The sequence below is a fragment of the Aquarana catesbeiana genome, linkage group LG11, assembly GCF_042186555.1.
Source record: "Aquarana catesbeiana isolate 2022-GZ linkage group LG11, ASM4218655v1, whole genome shotgun sequence".
NCBI lineage: Eukaryota > Metazoa > Chordata > Amphibia > Anura > Ranidae > Aquarana > Aquarana catesbeiana.
Window position 1 is genome coordinate 203,633,207 of NC_133334.1, and position 18,905 is coordinate 203,652,111.

Below are 18,905 nucleotides of genomic sequence, written 5' to 3' on the forward strand. Positions count from 1 at the left end.
TGAAAAGGGGGTAGATCATTGATTTAGGCTTGGTACATACAACTGTGATGCGACCAACGTGATTTACAGAGTAATTATGTAGTGCAACTTTGACACGTCTTTGCATATTCTATGGGACCAAGTCGCACTGTAAATCTCAGTGCAAAGTAGTGCAGGAACCTTTTTCAAAATGGAGTGGAATTGATTAAAGTGGGAACCATTGCAAACAATGAGATTTCTTCGATACATGTCTCTAGTCAGGTAGAAAGACTCAAAGAGTCTGTCCTTGGTGGCTACTCTGGCACCAAAAGCAGAGTAGTTACTTCAGTCCATGAAGGATTGACCACAGCCAAATCTATGCAGGGAGGCTCTAAGGAATGAATGAAACCTTTAGCAAATCGTTGGTTGCATCTACTGAATTCACAATTCTCTGCCCCCTATTGTCATGTGAGCATTGTATGTTTTCATACATTCTGAATAAACTGATAGCTCTGCTTATTCCTGGCGTAAAGCTACTCTGGCCTTAATGTTTAATTCAACTTTACTGAGATGAGTGGCGAGGACTTTGGCCAATATTTTTACATCAGTAGTCAGGAGAGAAATTGGTCTGTAAGAATCACATCTCTTTGCCAACTTTAGGAATTAAAATTATCAACATCTTCTGTACGGAATTGGGCAAGGCCCCCATTTTGAGAGAGTCAATACAGGTTTGCAGTAATTTAGGTGTTAAAACATCCATGTAAAGTTTAAAGCATTTGATAGCCAATCCATCTATACCTGGGGATTGGTTATCTAAAAAAAAAAAAAGAAAGCACTGTAGACTTTGGGCTGGTTAACACCAGATGCGGCGGGACTGCATTGGGCAGCTATTCCAGCGCAGTCCCACCACATTAAATGCCTTGTCTTCAATGTGAACGGTTTACACCACTGCATTGCTTTTTTTTCAGCGCAGTGCGAGGGAATCCACTGCTTCACACTGCATGACCAGCAATTGAACTTTATGAGAGGTTGGTGTGACATCTCAATAAACTTTGTTTAAATAAAGAAAAAACGAAACAGTGCGATCCACCATGCTCAGTACTTCATCACTATGCTGAGCGCAGTCAGATCACACCTTACACCAGCCATAAATCTCATCAATAGTTAAGAGACATCCAGCATATCCCTTTATCTGGGTGTGTCAAAGAGATACACCAGATGGTGAAGAATCAGTAGAGTTAGCACATAAATCTTGAAAATACAAAAAAATACAGTTATTGTCAAGTCAAGTCATATCATAGGTAGCATGCCATCAGTTTTACAGACCAAAATAATTGTTGGGAGGATAAAGCAAAAGGTTTATAAAAGAAACTTAGCATTGTCTCAGTTTTATCTCCCTACTCAAAAGGAGCGTTGTTTGTGAAGAAGTGTTAACTATTGACTAATTCTATGTAGGCTAGTAGAGATGTGCATGAGAGAAAAATTTGTTTAGTTTCGTATTTGTTCATTAAGGTAATCATTTAGCTTTGTCATATTTCTTGTGCTAGAATGATTCGTTTTCAGGATTTATTTTGTATATTCATTATTTTCAAATAGATTTAAAATTAATCTGAATTCCAAATGGAAACATATTGCAGTAAATACAGAAAGGTACAAAAGTGAAATAAGGATGATTCCTACTTAGGCTGCTTTATAGAATACTTAAATATAACATAGACTCTTGCGCTTGATTGAATGATAATCAAGAGAATGCTGCAGCTATAAAATCTCGAATACTAGACCCAAACAAATGTATTACACAAACTGCGTACTGTCCCTTTAAAACATAATCATTCCATCAAGGATCAGTCAAACGTGATAAAAAGACATGTAGGAAGATTCTGCTAAATCCTCCACTCCGACTGCTGTCGGTCACCGGCAGTCGTAGTGGAGGATGTAACAGGATCTTCCTACATGTGAAGTGCACTATCTCCATCCATCCCAATTATCCTGAGGTTTTGACAGTGAGATGGTCGACCTTGCCTTTGACATATCACAAAGCGTATTTGATCTCTGTAATTCGAGATCATTTTGATTATTTATATTGGTTGCACAATTTGAGTATTAATTGTATGTTTATTTGTATCCAGTCACATTTATTTAACTAGCCTTTTTATCATGATTTGATTGATCCTTGGGAAGGAATATTTACGTTTTAAAGGGACAGCACGCTGTTTGTGTAATATGCTTTGTAGAGTAGAACAGAATAGAATAGAATACAAAATAAATTACAATAAAACAGAATATAATAGAAAATGAAAAGAATACAGTAGGAAATGAAAAGAATAGAAAATAATAGAAAAATGTAATAGAATAGAATAGAACGAATATAGCCGTCTTCTAAAATTTGATTTTCGGAAGATGGCTAGTCATTTTATATTATACTATTCTAATCTATTATATTTTTTCATATTTACACATCCCTTACTCCATAATTGAGGGAATTTTTGTACTTGACATCACAGTTCATTATGGGACACAGACATTTTTATTCAAGATTTATAGGTTTATACTGCCATCTACAGGAGGATTAGACACTAGGCACAAAAAAACTGTAGGCCAGCTCTAGGGGCTATAACCCTTCCTAAACCAGCAATGCTTTAGTTGTAGCATGCAGTTTGTAAAAACAATGGCAATAAAAACAAGTGGAGGGGCCTTTGCCCCTCAATGAACTCAGAGACAGGATTTTCATGGTAGGCGCAAAAACAGTTTTTTCCCAATAAGGGACACAAGAATTTGCATTAAGGAACCAAGGGACAGCCAAAAGGAGTGCACAACAGAGGGGTGAAAAATCTCAAAAACAGGCAAACAGGTTTAAGAGAACCCAGCTGAAGGGTAACTTACAGGGCTGTTTAAAAAACCTTGCGGCTAAAATTTGCTTTAGCAAAGGATAAAATGTATCCACCTGGTAAAACTTGAAAAAGTATGAACAGAACCTTAAAGACCTACTAAAATCCATCGCAAAATAGTGGAACTTGAAGTCAGGGAACCCTCCCAGGGTCCACCCATAAAAACAAACAGGAAATCAGTATTCCTGGAGGATGCTTTGGTAAACAAAGGCCTGTATGACATCCAGGAAGAAAATGGCATCACACGCGTTATGGTACTAAGCACGTTACTGCAATGCCTCGGTGTAAATGAGCCTCAATGAAACACAAAGGCCTGTAAGAACCCAAAGCATAAATCGTGGAAGGAGTGGCCTGTGATGCAATGAAATGGAAACCTAGATTAATATTTATTAGTCAAATCAAGTAATTTCCTTGAATTGCAGCACACCCAGAAATATAATGCGCACCATTAACCTTTTTTTTTTAATAGAAACAGAATTAACAGCTTTTCTGACTTGACCAATGATGTATTAAGCTTCTGGGGGTGTCTCCAAATTTAAAAGTCACATTGCATTTCTTAGTTGTTGCTTTTATAACAAGAAACAAACAATCTAAAAAATGTGCCAAGAGGAGCTTCTGTGATGGAAAAAGATATCATTATGGTTAAAGCAAATCAAGGCCTGTGGGCCCTGCTGATGTCAAGACTGGACCTGAGGGTTAAACCCCTGCTAAGTTACTCTAAATACACAGGTGTTTGTATGTATGTATGTATATATATATATATATATATATATATATATATATATATATATATAAAACTAAATAACTAATGCGCAAACCAAGTGAACCGCAAATTAATTTTAGAGTGGCAGCCAACATTAAGAATGTGTCCCCACAAATGGATAAATAAGTAAATAATGAATGTGGCGCTAAATCAGTAGGTACAAAAAAGTGTGTAGTGCAAAAACATCAAATATTAAAATCAATAATCATAAAATCCATAAATAGCCCGAAATTTCATAAAAGTGTACAAAAGTGCATGTGCAAAAGTGAATAAGGATTCACAATCTTCAATATAATCTGGACATATGGACGTAAAAGGAATAGTGATCAAGTGCATTCAGCAAAGTATTCAGCAAAGATAAACACAGAGACTTCCGATCTTGGTTGGGACCTGAAGTAAAACGTCACCAGGCTCCTTCTGACGTGTTGCATTACAGATCATATGACTTTCTCAAGGGCTGGAGTCGGGTAGACGTAGCCAAAAAAAAATACATCTCTTATTGTCATGGGGACCTGATAGCGGCCATTTAAAATTTCCACTAAAATAAATATTGATCGTAGCATTGTTCCAGATAGGAGACAACTATTAAATATCTCAAGGGCATCAGTAAATGACAAAATTAAAAAATATATTTAAAAATGAAAACCACGATAAACACAAATGGCTAGTAGCAACATCCACGGACAGTAGGCTAACTAGGTATAATATGATGAGCACAACCCACCAACAACGACATCTAGTGGTGACTAATTGTATTGTCAGATCTTAAATAATGATGGGAAGGATAGTAAATAAATAATCCCATGTCAATAATCAGATATAAAACAATTTAGATCAAAATCTACATTATGCCCATAGGGCACTAAAGATTGTAATTCATGGATCCATCGAGATTCCATTTGACTAAGCTTATTAATTTTATTATCACCTCTCCAATGGGGCTTATACTTTTCTATGCCACACGCCATAAGAGATGAAGGATCTTTATTATGATATTGGGCCTTATTTCCATGGATAAGGTATGCTTTGGAAAGCCTTTTTTAATATTCTGTGTGTGTTCCCTTAGACGCTTCCATGATGGTCTCTTGGTTCTCCCTACATAATGAACATGACATGGATATTCTAAAAAGGTACACAACCCCCTCAGTTTGAGGTTCACTTAGTTTGCGCATTAGTTATTTTTGTTTACTGATATATCCATTATCACTTGTGCAGTTTTTGTTTTTTTCGATAATAGAATGGTCGATCTTGAAGATTTTTTGATAAACAGGATGTAAAACAAGCTGGTGATATCGAGAGTAGTTTTAGGAAAATGGGACATCTCATGGAAAAAAAAGATAAATGCCTGGTGGGATATTGTTACCCATGAGAAATATATTAAAGATAAATTAGTACCAAGAAGGTTGACATGGGAGGTGCCCATTAATGATGGTCTGTTAGATAAGAAATTGACAGATGAACGGTTCCTTTTTTTTTAATGATAAAGGCTTGGAGTTGCTTCAATTTCTAATTAAGAGAAAACAGTGTACGATAAGGAAGTTAAATTAACAGATTTCATTGCTTTATCTAAACAATTGAGTGGAGATATGGAACAGAAAGATAAAGAAACAGTGGCGAGAAAAAAAGAGGAAATATCAAAGTGATATCAAGAATTATGAGGAAAATCAAGTATATAAGTGGCAAATTAAACTAGATGACGCAACTATTAAATTTAATGATGTTAGAAAAACAGGAATGTATTATGGGATAGATCTCTTTCCCCGGCATGGAGGAACACCAGAACCAATGATGGAGATTACCATTATGATGACAGAAGAGAACAACCAGAAGAGAACATACATTATACAGTACCTGTTCATAATAGCTTTGAACCTCTAAGAAGGGAATATGAAGATGACAGAACTCCCAGACATCATCAAGATAGAAAATTCGAACAAAATTATGATAGAACTCCATGTCATTTTTTAGAGGTGAGACATCAGGAATCCCGAGATGACAATATTGGGAAAAAAGGTTAAGGAGAACACCGAGGCAAACCCCAGAACCCACAGTTAGGAAAGAGATTAATATCAAGAGTCACCGAGATCCCTTAAAGGGACAGGAGCGAGAAGAACGGACCAGAAAGATCCCAGAACACCAGACTCCAGATCTGGAAGAAAAGAAAATCGAGGAGAAGATGTCGAGCTGGAATCAAAAAGCAAATTAAAAAGAAAATAGTGGGTGAAGGCGTTATCAATATTAGTGGAATATCATTTACACAACAGGAGTTAAAAGTACTGGATAAAGGTCTGAAGTTTACCCCCCAAAAAAATTTGAATAAATTCAATACCTATGTAGATATACACAAGTATACTCGTAAACTCATATTAAGAAATATATGATGAACAAACCGGGAGAAAATTTGATTCGAACAAAAAATGTTGAAATCTCACATAGCATGCTGAGAAATAATTCTCTCTTTAATCCCCCAAATGGTAGTGATGGACATATAGAGGTCTTTCCCGGAAAATGGTACTTAGAGACCTCCAAGATTTACGAATAAAAAAAGTGTATGATCCGGGCAACATCAGAAATGGAATTAAGCAACTGGAACAAAGAAAGGATATAGTGATAAGACCTGTGGATAAGGGAGGTGCAATAGTTATACAATCAAAGGAAGCTTACAAAAATGAACTAAATAGGCAAATACAAAATGAAAATACTGATCAGAAATGATTAAATAACCCAACGTTAAAGGGGTTGTAAAGGTTCTTGTTTTTTCAGGTGAAAAAACACCTGGCAGTCACCGACCCCCTAGCCCCCCCATTTTACTTACCTGAACCCCCTCATTCAGTTGGCGGGGACACGCTGCCTCTCTCTCCACGGGCTCCTGGCTCTTGATTGGATAGATTGATAGCAGCGCAGCCATTGGCTTCCGATGCTGTCAATCAAATCCAATGACGCAGGCGCCACGGCCGAGTCTGGCATTCGAACTCTATGGATGCCAAATGCTGGACTCAGGAGTGCGCCAGCAAGGTAATCCCCCAGGAAAGCGCTTCTCCCAGGGGGTTATCTGATGCGGGGAGGAGCCGCGAGAGCCGCCGGAGGACCCCAGAAGAGCAGGTTCGGGGCCACTATGTGCAAAATGAGCTGCACAGTGGAGGGAAGTATATGTTTGTTATTTAAAAAAAAAATTACCCTTACAATCACTTTAAGATAAAAGGAGGGATTGAACAGAATAGTTGAAAAGGGTTTAGATAAGGGAATTTTGACCAAAAAAAAAGTAGATACCTTGGACCGGATGCATGTAGGGTTCCTGTTATTTACACATTCCCGAAGATTCATAAAGATAAGTGAAATCCTCCTGGGAGACCATTTGTCAATGGGATTAATTCAGTGGGAACAAAAATTGGTGAATGTATTGATTGGTACTTACAGCCTGTGGTGAGAAGAATTAAATCCTACTTGAGAGATACAAAACATCTTATCCAGCTATTGGAGGAAACTAATCTGAAGGATGGTCCCATATATCTAGCTACAGCTGATGTATCATCGTTGTACATCATCTTTAATCACTATAAAGCCCTACAGGCTACGAAGTGGGCTCTAAGAAAATTGAGTGAATTAAAATGTGTCCAAAGACGTTTCCTCCTAAAGTGTCTTGACTATACTTTGGAACATAATTATTTTTGGCATCACCAAGTTTTCTATAGACAGATGCAAGGCATAGCAATGGGTGCTAACAATGCACCTAGTGTTGCGAACCTCTACATGGCAGAGTGGGAAGAAGAAGTCATCTATAAAAATAAACCTCAAGAATTGTTACTATTTAAACGATTTATTGATGATATGATCAGTATATGGTCTAGGGATAAGGATAGTCTGATTGAATTTGGTCTAGATTTAAATAGGAATAATACGAATATCAAATTATCATGGGAAAATCAGTGAAGATAAAATTAACTTCCTGGATTTGGAAATAAGAAATGAAAGGGGTAAATTAAAAACACAAACATACTTTAAACCGGTAGACAGAAATAGCTACCTACCTATGGATAGTTGCCACTATGCACCCTGGTTGATTAACATACCAATAGGTCAACTAGTGAGACTAAGAAAGAATTGTACTGAAAAGACTGAATTCAATGAACAAGCAAAATTGAATGGGTTTATACAAAAAGGTTATCAACATGACTTTATCCAGCAAAAAGTACAGGAAGTATCAGAGATGGAGAAAGAGAGAAATTGATTGGTGACACGAAAAGAATTGATGAACAAAATCAAACTATTCCTATTATAATTGACTACCATATCCAGTACAAATTGAGAATAATTTTAAAAAGCATTGGGGTATTGAAAGCAGACCGACATCTTGGACAAATATTATCTGATAATCCTAGATTCACATGTAGAAGAGCACCTACGCTAAGAGATAAAATTGCAAAAAATGTGGTAGATCTACTATCCAAGAAGTCTTTTAGTTTTATTGAAGGAAAAGGTTTTTATCCATGTAACAATTGCTACACCTGTAGACATACTAAAGAAATTAAGAAGAAAAGGGGCGATATTAGGTTGTCAGTAACTATAATGAGCTATATAATTGAAGATTTTATATCATGTAAAACTGAGGGGGCTGTGTACCTTTTAGAATGTCCATATCATGTTCAATATGTAGGGAGAACCAAGAGACCATTATGGAAGCGCCTAAGGGAACACAGAATATTAAAAAAGGCTTTCCCAAGAATAGCTTATCTAGGCATTATGCCCAATACCATAATAAAGATCGTTCATCTCTTATGGTGTGTGGCATAGAAAAGTATAAGCCCCATTGGAGAGGTGATAATAAAATTATTAAAATTAGTGAAATGGAATCTCGATGGATCCATGAATTACAACCTTTGGCGCCCTATGGGCATAATGTAGATTTTGATTTAAATTGTTTTATATCTGATTATTGATAAGGGTTTATTTATTTACTATCATTCTCATCATTATTTAAGATTATTTAAGATCTGACATTACAATTAGTCACCCCTAGATGTCCTTGTTGGTGGGTTGTGCTCATCATATTATACCTAGTTAGACTACCGTCAGTGGATGTTGCTACTACCCTGTTTCCCGAAAATAAGACCTAGCGTGATTGTCAGTGCTGGCTGCAATATAAGCCCTACCCCCAAATAAACCCTACTCTGTTTCCCCGAAAATAAGCCCTACCCTGAAAATAAGACCTACAAGGACTTTAACTAGGGCTTATTTGGGGGTTAGGGCTTATATTGCAGCCATCACCGACAATCACGCTAGGTCTTATTTTTGGGGAAACAGGGTAGCCAGTTGTGTTGACCATATTTCTGCAAGTTATAAGGCAATACTGGAGAAATGCATATAACAAAGAAATGTGGCTTATATACATGTAACCACAAGAACTTATACAGATAGACCAATGGACTCAGCGACTATCAATGGGTGGAAAACTTTATGTGTAAGTTATTCGTAGATTCCATGCTAGGAGGGATTATAACTTTATCAACCACCAGTGCATGTGTCCGCGGATGCAAGCTACCTACCCCAGATTTTGTTGTACTTATCTGGACAACCTCTGTTAATGTATATGAACTGCTTGTAGGAAAGTGTGTTATTTATATCTATTTTCCAGTTGTTGAAGCTGGAGGGAATGGGTCTCATCCACTGTCTGGCTATCATTTTTTTTTAACAGAAAACAATGTTTCATGCAAGAATGTTTTAGTGAATTTGTTTATCTCAGAATCGGGGAATATCCCCAGTACGCATTGTTTGGGGTCCAGGTTCAAAGGGGATCCCATGTCATCATGGAGGAAATCCACAATCTGCATCCATAGACCCTGAAGAACCGGGCACGCCCACATTAAATGGAAAAATGTGCCCGTCGCCTGGTTACACATTGTGCACGAGGTAGAAGACTGTTGCCTAAAGCAGGCGATTCTTAGGGGGGTAATATATGTTCGGCGCACCACATACAACTGGGTCAACCTGTCAGAAAGTTTGGGGGATACATTCTTGCATGAATCAAGTGCTTCACTCCACTCCTCATCCTCCAGCGGACCCACCTCTCTTTCCCATCTTGGTTTAAGGCTGTAAGCTATCGTGGTAGATGATGGGGTTAGGAGCATGACATAGAAATCAGAAATCAGCCTTCGTGGATCCACACTCTTAGCTACTGCCATGATGACATTGAGGGTAGACTGTGGTAAAGGTTGGGGAAACTGAGTTTGAGTTGCATGGCGCACTTGGAAGAATCTAAAAAGCATGGAATTGGGCAGCAGGAACTCATTTTGGAGGTCCTCAAAGTTTTTAAGTTTGCCATCGGAAATGATGTGGTGTGGGTAAAATATCCCATGTTCACTCCATATCTCTGGATCGGGGATCGAGAGAATTTAAATATATTTTCTAATTTAGTCATTTAATGATGCCTTATTTAATAGTTGTCTACTATCTGGAACAATGGTACGATCAATATTTATTTTAGTGGAAATTTTAAATGGCCGCTATCGGGTTGCCATGACAATAAGAAGTGTATTTATTTCCAGCTACATTTACTAGACTCCAGCCCTTGAGAAAGTCACGTGATCTGTGACGCATCGCGTCGGGAGAAGTCAAGTGACGTTTTACTTCCTGTCACGGCCGAGATCGAAAGTCCCTGTGTTTATCCTTGCTGAATACTCATTTTAAATGTAGGTTGTTGCTTTGAAATAAATCTATTTTTACGGAATTACTACACTACGGCGATCTCCTTTTTCTTCTATGAGTTTTATATGGAGGAGAGTTGAGTTTAAAGAGGACGTATTTAATATTAGAGGGAGAACACTGTTTTCTTATTCACCAACACTGCTGCTTAATCCTGCCGCCCCTGATACTCCATGGGGAAGACTGTGTGATTGGAGAGGATCCTTGAATTATTTATGAGACCCATTGGGCCTTTATCTCAGGTGAGAGGTTGGGGCACACCTTATGGTGGATCACGGATGGTGGAAGAGAGTGTGATTACACATTTAGGATTGGAGGAACTTTCCTGCACTTGATCACTGCACCTTTTACTTCCATATGTCTAGATGATCATAAAGATTGTGGATCCTTATTAACTTTTGCACAACATGCACTATTGTACACTTTTATGACATTTTGGACTATTTATGGATTTGATGATTATTGCTTTTGATATTTTTGCACTACGCGTGTTTTTGTACCTACTGAGTTAGCGCCACATTCAAAATATTATATATATATATATATATATATATATATATATAAACACACACACAGTATCTCACAAAAGTGAGTACACCCCTCACATTCTTGTAAATATTTTATCTTTTCATGTGACAAATTACACTTTGCTACAATGTAAAGTAGTGAGTATACAGCTTGTATAACAGTGTAAATGCTGTCCCCTCATAATAATATACAGCCATTAACCATTTGCCGACCGCCGACATACATCCTCACTTTGAGAACGGATATCGTTGTTATGGCATAACCCCAGTATCCCCGTGTTCGGCCTGCAGTCGGCTACAAGATAAAAGTGGTCTCTGCGGCAGATTCGCCACAAGATCACTTACCGGAGCCGTCGGCAGCAGCGGAGGCAATCCGGTCCTCTCGGTGGCTGTGCATGGAGACGAGTGAGGGGAAGATGACCCCCACCCGTCTCTGATGGCCCCTTCCGTCTTCATGTAGGGCGGAAGCGACGTCAAAACGTCACTTCCGCTCATAGCTCTTAAAGGGCCATTTTTTTTAAATTACAATGACAATTTTATTGCATTTTAGCGTAAATATGAGATCTGAGGTCTTTTTGACCCCAGATCTCATATTTAAGAGGCCTTGTCATGCTTTTTTTCTATTACAAGGGATATTTATATTCCTTGTAATAGGGATAAAAGTGACACAATTTTTTTTATAAACAGTGTAAAGATAAAAAAATAAAAGGTAAAATAAAATTTTTTTTTAAACGTGCCCCGTCCTGCCGAGCTCACGTGCTTAAGCGAACGCATACATGAGTAGCGCCCGCATATGAAAACGATGTTCAAACCACATATGTGAGGTATCGCCGCGATCGGTAGAGCGCGAGCAATAATTCTAGCCCTAGACCTCCACTGTAACTCCAAACATGCAACCTGTAGAATTTTTTTAAACGTCGCCCATGGAGATTTTTAAGGGTAAAAGTTTGTCGCCATTCAACGAGCGGGCGCAATTTTTAAAGCGTGACATGTTGTGTATCAATTTACTCAGCGTAACATTTTCTTTCACAATATAAAAAAAAAAAATTGGGCTAACTTTACTATTGTCTTATTTTTTTAATTAAAAAAAGTATATTTTTTCCAAAAAAAGCGCGCCTGTAAGACCGCTGCGCAAATAGGGTGTGACAGAAAGTATTGCAACGACCACCATTTTATTCTTTAGGGTGTTAGAAAAAAAAAAGTATAATGTTTGGTGGTTCTAAGTAATTTTCTAGCAAAAAAAAACAGTTTTTAACTTGTAAACAACACATCTAAAAAAGATGCCCGGTCCTTAAGTGGTTAATGTCTAAACCGCTGGCAACAAAAGTGAGTACACACCTAAGCAAAAATGTCCAAGGTGTCAATATTTTGTGTGGCCACCATTATTTTCCAGCACTGCCTTAACCCACAAGGGCATGGAGTTCATTAGAGCTTCATAGGTTGCCATTGGAGTCTACTTCCACTATGACGACATCACAGAGCTGGTGGATGTTATAGACCTTGCGCTCCTCCACCTTCCATTTGAAGATGCCCCACCAATGCTCAACAGGGTTTAGGTCTGGAGACATGCTTGGCCAGTCCATCACCTTTACCCTCAGCTTCTTTAGCAAGGCAGTGGTCATCTTGAAGGTGTAGAAAATAATAGAAACCTTCGCGCCAGTGGTGTCAATAGCAGATAATATATATGAATTACATATACTGGTGGTACATCTAGTAAGAAAACATTCCCAACAATAAAAAAATTGTGGAAATATATAAACAATCAGTGTAAGCTGCTCCCCAATTTTTGAATAATCAAAAAAAAGGTAATCAAAAAAAGGAATGTAAGAAAGATAGGGGGCGCTAGATACCATAATATTCAAGTGCTCCAAAAAAATATATCTCCTGCATTACCAAAAAAATGGAAATGTAAGAAAGCTAGGGGGCGCTAGATACCATACTATTCAAGTGCTCTAAATAAATATATCTCCTGCATTACCAAAAAAAATGAAAATCATAATATTGACAAATCATAGTTAGATTACACATTGAAGTGCCCACATTAGTGAAAACATATATAGTGATTGATTGTCCACATAAAAAAGTGATTGAAGTAGTTGAAGTGATATCTTTCAATATTATCCCAATCTTGTTGCTGTAAACAAAAGGTTTTCCATCACCAGAGAAAAATAAGAAAAGGAAAACACCTCGAAGTAGTAGATATCTGCTTACCAGATACCAATGACTCCTTTAGTTAAAAAGAGAGTCACTAGCGCTTGTGCAGGGTTGTGCCTGCTCACATGGATGGCCGGACTGTGGTTGGTATTATAGGCATGGATCGTTCCCGTCAGGCTCATTCAAGATAGGATAAGGATACATAGGAAACAAAAACAGTCTCCATAGCGTAAAACCATTTATTAAAAAAGTAAACAAATTAAAAAGCCAAATGGCCGCTTACATTGGTGGGTGCCTACCCAGCACTGGGGCTGCTTGCATGTCAGGGTGACTTCGCAGTCAGAAAAAGCCTTTCATGTCTCCTCCACGCTGGCGTGCGTTCCAGCTTACACAGGGGGGCAGCCAAAGGATCCGGATGTTGTTGGATGATAGGACATGTGACCACGTACCGCTCCGACGTACGTTTCGTAGTGAACGTCTTCAGGGAAGCGTACGTTGGTCACTAAAATGGTGGCTTTTATTAGGAACAGGAAGGGGGTGGGTAATTGGCAAATGGGCCACAGGAACTGTGCTCAAAGCAATAAAGTTGGAAAGTTCAACTATGGTCTGGAGCTTAGCTCCATCTTGTGGATATTTACTATATTGTTCACAAAAAGCTCCTTATTTAAAAACGAATGTGACTTTTTATTAGGAACAGGAAGGGGGCGGGTAATTGGCAAATGAGCCACAGGAACTGTGCTCATAGCAATAAAGTTGGAAAGTTCAACTATGGTTTGGAGCTTGGCTCCATCTTGTGGATATTTACTATATTGTTCACGAAAAAACTCCTTATTTAAAAGCGAATGTGACTTCATATCAACCATCTCCTAGGGGGAGACGGCATGTTATTATAGTCCCCCTACTGGTTAAAAACAGGTAAGATATATTTATTTAGAGCACTTGAATAGTATGGTATCTAGCGCCCCCTAGCTTTCTTACATTTCCATTTTTTTGGTAATGCAGGAGATATATTTTTTTGGAGCACTTGAATATTATGGTATCTAGCGCCCCCTATCTTTCTTACATCTTGAAGGTGTGTTTGGGGCCGTTATGTTGGAATACTGCCCTGTGGCCCAGTATCCGAAGGGAGGGGGATCATGCTCTGCTTCAGTATGTCACAGCACATGCTGGCATGCATGGTTCCCTCAATGAACTGTAGCTCCCCAGGTTCGGCACCACTCATGCAGCCCCAGACCATGACACTCCCACCACCATGCTTAACTGTATTTAAGACACACTTGTCTTTGTGCTCCTCACCTGGTTGTCACCACACACACTTGCCACCATGCTGCAGCTCAGTTTCAGAGTCTTGGCAATCTTCTTATAGCCTAGGCCATCTTTATGTAAAGTAGCAATTATTTTTTTAGATCCTCAGAGATTTCTTTGCTATTTGCTCAATTTGGACATTTTCACTTATGCCGCGTACACACGGTCGGACTTTTCGTCTACAAAAGTCCGACAGCCTGTCCGACAGACTTTCGACGGACTTTTGGCGGACTTGCGGCAGACTTTCTTACGAACGGACTTGCCTACATACGATCACACAAAAGTCCGACGGATTCGTACGTGATGACGTACACCAGAATAAAATAAGGAAGTTGATAGCCAGTAGCCAATAGCTGCCCTAGTGTGGGTTTTTGTCCGTCGGACTAGCACAACATCACTCCAAATGGCTTTGTGCCAGAAGGTTTGAGGCTTGTCTCTATGCTGTTTGGCGTATTGTAAACAGGATACTTTGTGGCATTTGCGTAGTAATGGTTTTCTTCTGGCAACTCGACCATGCAGCCCATCTTTCTTCAAGTGCCTCCTCATTGTGCATCTTGAAACAGCCACTCCACATGTTTTCAGAGAGTCCTGTATTTCACCTGAAATTATTTGTGGGTTTTTCTGTGCATTCCGAACAATTTTCCTGGCAGTTGTGGCTAAAACTTTAGTTGGTCTACCTGACCGTGGTTTGGTTTCAACAGAACCCCTCATTTTCCACTTCTTGATTAGAGTTTGAACACTGCTGATTGGCATTCACAATTCCTTGGATATCTTTTTATATCCCTTTGCTGTTTTATACAGTTCAACTACCTTTTCCCCCAGATCCTTTGTCAATTCTTTTGCTTTCCCCATGACTCAGAATCCAGAAACGTCAGTACAGCACTGGATGAAAGATGCAAGGGCCTGTCAGGAGCCCAGAAACTCATTGACCTTATATACACACACATATACAAATTACAAGCAAACAGATCACAGGTGAGGATGGTTACCTTTAATAGCCATTCAAACCCCTTTGTGTCAACTTGTGTGCATGTTATCAGGCCAAAATCACCAGGGTATGTAAACTTCTGATCAGAGTCATTTGGTTAGTTTCTGTTGCCATTATGATTTAAAAAGAGTAAACACAGTTGATTTATAATAAATGGCTTCAGCCAAACACTAATCACCAGTGAAAGAAATGTTTTTGTGTTATTCATATTCTCTGAAAAATGGCCAAGAAATCATAAATTCTGCCAGGGTATGTAAACTTATGAGCACAACTGTATATTATAGGCACTATTTCTAGGACTAAAATGCCTCCAGTGTGAAAGGGGTCTAAGGGGGGTGACCCACTTTGTCTCCAGAATAGATGTCCACATAGGAACATTTCCAATTACCTCTTCTTCTGAAGACAACTCTAACATTCTAAATGTCCCCTTTAATTTAATTTATCTCTTTATGACAAAGTTCACCAGTACAAATAGTAGGGTGACCTTCCCAATGGGAACACAGACCGAGATAAAAACCTGACAGAGGGACTATCCCTTCACTGTTCTATCCAAACAAAGAAGTAAAAGGTTTTGCCTGTCTAGAAATGCACTTTAAGTTGCATATAGAATAGGTTTCCTTGGATTTGCTGCAAATGAATCTGAAGACAAACAGGGACAAGCACTACTTGGCCACAGGTCTTAAGAGTATTATGGACAGCATTTTAAAAATAATGTAGGAAAACAAACCCAGGGTCAGGGAAAACAAACAAATGTTGCTGCATGTCACACCCCTGGATGTGACTCTGCATAGGGAATGTATGTGGAATGGGCACCTTGAAGTACTTGCTGTTTTTGGTGTGAAGTTTTCCACCCCTCTCCTCCTTGTCCCTTTTTGTCTCAGGCTCATTTGTGTTTGCTGGTAAGAATCCCAGTATAATCTCTAACTATATTCTAAATTATAGGGGAGAAATGGGCCAAGATGGCGCCCAACAGGAAATGTTTTGCACTCTAGCTTGAAACACAACCGGAAGTGCCCAGCTAGACTTTTGGCCCACACCAGTGTCATTTTGTCAATGGTAGAAAAGGGTGGAGGCTCTGGGGGTTTATAAGAGGAAGGGTATGTCTGAATATCCTCCTCTCTTCTCCTAGGCCGAGCATTTGTGATGGCAGGAATTCTACACATGGGGTTGTAGCTGCATGTTTGATCATCGTCCTGATGGATTGAAAGTACATCTAGGGGCTTTTGTGGGAAATCACCTGGTTTGATTCTATCTGGGGAATTCTAATGCCCTGTACACACGACTGGTTTTGCCGTCGGAATAAACTCCAAAGGTTTCTCCGACGAGAACTCTGACGGAATTCCATTCAAGCGGTCTTGCCTACACACGGTCAAACCAAAGTCCGACCGCCAAAAACGCGGTGACGTACAACATGTACGACGGGACTAGAAAAAGGAAGTTCAATAGCCAGCAGCCAATAGCTTCCGTCTCGTACTTGCTTCAGAGCATGCGTCGTTTTTGGTCCCTCAGAACAGCATACAGACCAGCGGTTTTCCCATAGGAATTGGTTCCATCGGAAATATCTAGAACATGTTCCATTTCTAGGTCCGTCAGAATTTTCTAAAAAAAAAAAAGACAAACGAGGCATACACACGATTGGAATATATGATGAAAAGCTTCCGTCTGACTTTTTCTGTCGGACATTCCGCTCGTGTGTACGCGGCATTAAATGTTCCTTTGGGGGTAGTTTTTTACCATCTTTAGCCTTTATCCCTTTTGTAGGCATTTCCCAATGTGGGGTTGCATCTGAAGCACACTTTAAAATGTTCATGTTTTTAGGATTCCTTTTTGTGATGGTTTACAATATGTATTTATTTGCTTATGTGAAGAGGCATATACATGTTGCTAATGGTTAGTTCATTTATTTTTTTTTACATTAGAAATATGCTTAAATGTATTTTGCTTTAAATTTTCCCATTAGATGTTTTTTTACCTGTATGTGCATGCTTGAAAAGGTGGTCTTTGCTCCAAGACATATGTTTAATAGATACAACATCGAGAGAGACAGTATTTATACTATTATGTCTATGTAATTACATTGGACATTTATACTTTGAGTATCCTTTGGAACTGGATTCATCTTTGTGATATTAGGAGCCTTGTTCCATTGTAGTATTGTGATATTGATATTGTTTCCATACGCTGCACTGATGATGGCCAAATAGCCTGAACAGCTGTATGCAGTTTGGAATAAAGGGCTCTATAATTTAGCCTAATTTCATATATATATATATATATATATATATATATACACATATACATACCAGCACTGCTGGATGTCCATTTGGTCAAATGGATAAAAAGCAATGATTTGCATGGCTCCAGCCAATGTCTTGAAAAGGGAAATAATTCTGATATTTTTGAGATAAGCGATGGGATGAGACATTTAAATGTCTTCTGTTTTAAGAAGCTTTTATTAGAGTGAGGACTTCTTGATTGCTTTATTCCCTTCACACCATAACCTGAATGGCTATACGGTCTCAATAGTATGAAACTGAGAATTTTTTAAAATTTTAACATTTTAAATGAAGAGGAGTATTATGTTTTTTTTTTTATATATAGGAAGACGATAACCTCCCTTTGTTCAGGGAGGCACCTCCTCACCCAGAAAGGACAAAGACTCAGGATCTGGCTGCTGCTCCCCAATCAGCAATTGCATGTATTCAGCAGAAGCTAAATCAGAGACAGCACAGGAGAAGGAGGCTGGATGTTTACAGCTTACAGCTAGACATAAACCGGGAACAATAGGATATTAATTCCTTCCATAATAGGGAAGAATAATTTCACAGGGAGACAAGTAGCTGCTGAGACCCCAGGAGGGGAAGGGAAGGCTCAGAAGCAGAGAACTCATTAAAATGTTTTCAAGGCTCACAGTAAGAACCGTCCCATTCACAGTCAAACTGTGTACTGCAAAGGAAACAGGCCCCCTAGGAAGACTGCATTCCAGATTTCCCTGCTAAAGCAGGGCTATCTACTGGTGACCTCTTTAATGAAGGGGTCCAATGGTTCACAGATAAGATGTAACCCTGCAAAAGGCATCCGTTTCAAGTGTTTTCTTACATGCCAATTCCACCATCGAGTATTTTAGGCACAATGTCCAGCACATGTGGATGGACAGTAAGCCTGGACAATTGTTGTATTACATTCCCTAGACTAGTGGTTGTCAACTTATGAGCTCAGCCTCATTCTGCACCTCCTCATCTTGTGGTAAGCCATTAGCCAAGACAGAATCAGATACAGATCTGGGCATCGAGGATAAGAAGGGGACACTTGCAGCCTACTGTGTGCCATAGCATGGGGATGTGACCCATGAACAGAGGAAAGAGACAGAAAATTCCTCCTTGCTGAGACAGGACAAGTGAAGGTTGCCTGAGGAGGGGTGGGACCCTGATGGAGAACAAAAATGATCCCTATGTTCTAGAAGTGGGTCCCAAGAGGACATAGAATGTTCTGGTGCTAGAATTATTGCTGTCACTCTGCTGCCAATCTTTGTCGCGATACCTCATATGTGTGGTGTGATTGTCATTTACTTATGTGTGCGGGACCTACGTGGGAGTGGGGGACAGGGGTACTTTAAAAAATTG

General features: G+C 39.0%; 1 protein-coding gene across 1 annotated transcript in view; it reads right to left on the minus strand.

Moving 5' to 3' along the window:
* Positions 1–18,905, minus strand: part of CTSF (cathepsin F) — a 192,531-nt gene that overhangs the window by 60,593 nt on the left and 113,033 nt on the right. The window lies entirely within an intron of this gene.